This window comes from Nicrophorus vespilloides, unplaced genomic scaffold, assembly GCF_001412225.1.
Source record: "Nicrophorus vespilloides isolate i.1.1-1 unplaced genomic scaffold, Nicve_v1.0, whole genome shotgun sequence".
Lineage (NCBI taxonomy): Eukaryota > Metazoa > Arthropoda > Insecta > Coleoptera > Silphidae > Nicrophorus > Nicrophorus vespilloides.
In genome coordinates, this window is record NW_017096493.1 from 49,014 (window position 1) to 55,018 (window position 6,005).

The window sequence follows — 6,005 nt, forward strand, 5'->3', positions numbered from 1 at the left end:
GGAATTTGGAAAATATGTTTGTACTTAGCGCCAGCAAGGATTAATACAATAAAACACTTTGCGGTTAATGGAAGAGGCTGTGTGCCTTCACCATCCAACTCCGAGGATAAATAATGTATGGATGCGCCGGGCAAAGTGGACCGTTAATATCACGGTATCACTTTAGCTTTAAGATATCGACGCGATTCCCACAGGGGCCTTCCAATCTATTTAATTTTGACTTCTTTACTCCTTTTCCATACTTTTTAAACACATAGCCTACATACAATTTCATCAACGAATTATGTTTCTCTACACAATACTTCCAATACATTTTACTGCTACATTCACTTTAACCATACACGGATAGATTTATTTAAGAGCCATTTCATTACCTATTTTTCTTTTTAACTGCTCAATAAATAATACAAGATCTTATAAATTACACTTAGCTTTTCGTATCGTTGAATTTCTGGACATATCGCAAACCCAAGTATAGCATACAGCTTCATAAAATACAAAAAAATAGACATATCTTTTAGTAGATTTTTTGTTGTTGTTGATTTAACATCATGAATACATGTTTGAATTTCAAAAGACACAAGAAGTTAGTAATTGGAACGAGCGGCAGGTAACGAACAACGAGAGAAGAGGTTGCGTTGTTAAACGCTGTAAACGGCTTGTGTGGTCGTAATTTATTTAATTGGCGCGTTATCAATAATGGATTTGATAATAGGATGCGGAATGGCAAATTACGATGCCTTATCTATTCGAAGGGATGATGCACCACGCTGTGCGCGCTTTGCGTGACATGCAACCAATTACGAAACCCCGCATCGGGTTGAAATAATACGCGTTACGTAAACGTAAATCATAGTCAAAGGCGTATTTGTAGGTAAAAAGTAAGCAAAATAAGATGGCACGCGACGATCCGGGTGAATACGCCGGATCATCACAGGATAATCCAATTCGTAATCGGATGCAGTTACCTAATATATATTTAAAAAAACTTAACTTTTTATTTACTTGTTTTCAGGTAATGAATATTTCGATGTTGGGAAATGGTTTTAATATATTTTTCAAGTTCGTTCTGGGTGTTAAGCGATCACCAATCGAGCGGCCCAAAAAATACGTGGAAAGGTTGAAAAATAAAATAAAAAATAGAAGGGAATGCAAATAAAAATCTCAAAGCCCGTTGTTTATGGCGGCTCGAGAACGTAACGTTTTTATTTTCCCAGCTCGCATGTATTAATAAATGCATTTCGGTTGATCGATGGGATGGATGCTTGTAAAACGTTGTCTTCGTTAAAAACCGAAAATCCTGCATGCTTTCCTAACGAGGCACATCGTTACATTTCTCCAACATTATTAAATTTCACAAAACACTAATATTGTGTTTTTAAAACCAATTTAAAAAAAAGTCTGTTTTAGTTTAAACCCTAGTTAGTATTATTAGTGTATAGTATGTGATGTGGTGGACTGTAAAAATATTGTATAAATCTGAAGTAGAGCATACTAATTTACGTCCAATTTCACAGGGAAGTCCCCCGGGTCTTCTATTATGTCAACTCTATGCAACCGATATTCATACGTCGAGAGAGGCAAGACAATGGAAACGTTCGCACATGATATTGCATTATTAGAATTCGATGGAAATCCGGTAATTGCATCACGGTAGCTCGAAGATGAGCTCCATTTCCTCGAAACATGGCCCAAGAAATTGCGAATCTGATTAAGCGAAATGAAATCAGAGCATGTTCCATTTTCAATAGAAAATTCATATTTGACAAGTAAAAGTAAGTTTACGGGAATAGGAAGTGCACGTTCTCTGCTATCATTATTGAGTTATTTGAAAACTACATTAATTTCCAGCTAAAATTGAGACAATTCCCTGGATCAAATCTGGAGACGTCGGAAGTACTGGAGAAAAAAAGTCGCCGATGAAAGTGTGTACGCGTTTGAGCTTGGGTATGGGAGGACAATCCTAGTATATATATATATTTATATAGATATATACAAGGCGGAAGAGAAAGAATGCGAGCGGAAAGATAAGGGTGAAGGGAAATAAACAATGGGCGTCGTGTGCGTCTGAAGGGAAAGCCGGTAATTAGAGGAAATGGTGCAGCGGTAAAGTGTTGAATCTCAAGGGTATTTGGTATCAGAAATGAATCGGTTTTATGAAGACGATGTATAGCCCAGACGTCAGTTACAAAGCAATCTTCTTAATAACTCGGATGGGGGGGCGGTGAACAAAGCGGTACAAATTCGGTTCGCGACGTTCTGAATCGACCCATCGATTTCAATTTCGAGAAAAATTAGCTCCATTCCGGTGAGTACAGATCGCGGTGGTAGGATAGAAACGAATACCGGTATTTTTGAAAAAAAAAAAAAAAAAACTTGTGTTGAAATATGGAAGACACTTCAGAGCTATCCGAATTTCCAGATGCTAGATGAACATCTCGCAAATCTTCAAACATTACGTTTTATTTTCCTTATAAATTTCGATCTACTAAATTATTAAATCATATCTGCCGGATAATTTAACAAAATGAATGTTGCGTTATTATGATTATCTTTTAAAATATATTGGATTAACATGCAAATAAATAAATTATAAAAATTGTAATTAATATGTGTATGTTATGTAAGTATACTGTCGAGTTTTGATAGTGAAGACAGTTATACCGGTAACTAATTTACTTAATGTCCTTTTAGCGATAGATTGTAAAGGGGGATGAAATTAGATTCTGTCTCTCGGAGATGACACGTGGCTGGTGACGGTAACTAGTGTAAGTTTGTTGGATGTGCATCGCGACGTGTTTTCTTGAAAGAACAGGAGGAATGTGCGCTGCGCCGTCTGCTAAGATTTATTATGAGACAAATGCCATAAGATCGTACCCCCGGTGGATGAGGAGGAGTGTTCCTTATTTACTTGGTTTTCGCCTATTTTTATGATTCCGGTCCCGCAGACACGTGCCTCTCCGATGATTTACGAGGGTCGTGAGCCATGGGCAAAATCGCGCCGCGACGCCGCAATTATTTTCTCGCGTCCTTCGCCTTTCACCCTACGACAACACTCGCACGAAGATCCGTCTAAACCTAAGCAAACGAAATGATTGTGTAACATTGTTCACGCATGACTCTGACTTTAGTTGCAGATCGATGCCGTCTGAATTCGGGACACGCCCGAGCACCAGATAGCGAGACCAGAAGCCGTTTAGTCACTAGCAGACCTCATCCCCGAAACCAAGTTTCCATCCTGCTTCATCAAACTACAAGCTTAAAATGTACTTTCGTACATCCCTCGCCGTTCACCCCTTGCAGTCGGAACTTCTTGAGTTCCTCTGGCTTTCCGGAAATGGTTATAAGTATAATTAGATCAATCGGCGTACACCTGTCCCTTCTTCCGTATGGCCTCTGGATGTGCGATGGTAGTCGAGGTCCCATGTCGGTCACTCAACCTCCGTGTCGTGGTCATTGTGTAGGTATAGCCTCGGACCCCTCTTGAGACCTAATCTGATTTATGATCCGTTCTCGAGAAAAACATAAAATTACAGCTCGGAAAAAGGGATTTTACAAATATCCCTTCAGCTATTTATGTAATGTACACCGCGCGCGCTGCGGGCGTCTCGTCTCCCTTTTCATTTTCCCTTTCTTCCATTGAAAAGGTGTTCCATCCACTCGAATAACTTAATTGTTGACACTAAACCTCAAACGCTTCGAGGTAACGCCCGTCCTGCGGATTCTCCCCATTCCGCAACATAAATACAACGCTTAAATATTTATGGAGCTGCTCCTCCGCACTAGACGTTTTCCACTCAATTACTTATTAATGCGAAGCCTTTCAACATTAACTACTATTTGTCTTTCATATTACCAATTTCCAATTTATAAATATTACATCTCGCATTAAAATAGCAATTACAAGGAGCGCCGTTTTCTCGCGCCTCCATAGACCTTATCTAATATTCCATTCCATCCACTTCACGCACGACCCCAATATACATTCCCAGCACATCCCGACATCATTACTACTAACATCCATACAACGTCACATATGCTTTAACCTTACATTCAGATTTCAACACAAATATCATCTGCATCATCAAGTTGATGTTATTTAAATACAACACTACACTAGGAAAGTAAATAGTAAATATATTCAGTTCTGAGCCCCATTTTGTATTTGATATGCCTATGAAATTGGAAACATTTGCTGAAGGATCATTACAATATTAGGATCATATGTAAATCCAGTAATTGCATCGCAGCATGTGCTTAATCTCTTGAAAGCATGGATCAAGAATTTGGAGTGAGCTAGAACTAAATAAGCTTAAGTTATTTTCATCACCGTCAAGTTTTCTTCTATTAATATTCTAAATTGTTTTTATTATAAAAATTAGAATAATTCAGTAATTTACATTTTCAAGAAATGTTGGTCTCTCTAGAAATAATTCTGTATTTTCAATTAATTATCCTACAAAATGTTAATGGTTAATGATAGTAATAGAATTTGTGTTGATTTAGTAATTGAATTGAAAATATAAATGAGTGTGAATGTTTTAATGTCATTGTGCGTGATTTTGATGGAAGGCAAACTGTGAATTGCATGGGTCTAATTAAGACTGCAATCGCTGTTGAAAAGACTTCGATCGGAGCTGAAAGGAATGGCCGTAAGTAAGAAAACTTCTTTACGGAGTAGAGTTGATCAGCAGCAACGCCTGCGGGCATCGAATAGCACAATCGCGAAAGGACGTCGGAATCGATGGATCCAATTGGAATCTAATGTGAAACGACGTCGGGAAGATCGCATTTCAATCCAATTGGAGCCGTTTGGTCACAGACTATCCGTTGTACTTACAGCAAACGATGGCAAAGTAATTTTTATCTTGTGGCTTAAAAATAACATCGGGAATGCTATATTTTTTTTCTTCATCTTCTTCATCATCAATATTTGTTTTGCTCTGTTTTTGTGCATTGAAAAGAATAGATAGTTGCTATTTGTAAAAGCGTTCGGGAATTTCCAAGGAAGCGATTTGTAATGAATGCCCGCGGCTGTTGAGCGGCTAGCTGCGTGGGCGGATCCGAAGAATATATTCTTGTTCCCATGCATTTTACTCCAATTCATCCCCTTTGCTCGTTGTTGCTTGATTTCTGATTAATGCTATGAAGTCGACCGAGAGCATCCCTCAACCGTACTGACCTATCCATTACTCCCACCCCTTTCAGCTTTTTGATGAGTAAATATTGGCTGAGCACATCTCATCCGAACGGCTGTTTAATAAATGATAAAACTTAGAGCCGCTCGGCTCCTTCGTTGCGTTGCGTTACGTTACGTTACGTTCAGTTGCCAGGAACAGATTGCAACTATAATTGCGATTGGATTTTATTGAGATTAATTATTTGCTTGGCGCCCGTTACGTAACGAGCTTCGCGGCCGATGCGTGGCCGGCATTTGATAGATAGTTTCTGCCTGCATACGATCAATCAAAATTTATTGGAAACTCGGAGATTCCGAACGAAAGTGCGAGTGTGTGTGTCGATCAATTGTTTCAACCCCTTTCAACATTACTATAATTGCGATTGTAATTGCTTTTTACATAACCGCTGTCAACGCCGATCGAATTGAAACACTAATTGATTTTCATTTTCCCAATTTAATACACCACTACATTTTATTTTTGATTACATAACATATTCATTTATTTATGAAGAGTTCTTAAAACTATATTAATATTGTGTCATTTTCTTGAAGGATACTAATTAGAAGTTATTAATTAATGAATTTTTTGACATTTGAAGAAACGTTGTTTCTGAAACAATTGTATCGTGGTTAGGAAATAAATGGCACGTGTAAAGTTCTAAGTTTTGTCGCCTATCAGACACCATCGGTGCTGCGTTTCTGTTGAATTATTAAGCAAACAATAAGAAATGCCACGTGTAATCCTCCCCCGCACCTCCGCTTCCACCGGCGTCACAGGAAACGACGCCAGGACCAAGGAAGCGGAAAATCCCGGCTCGCGAGC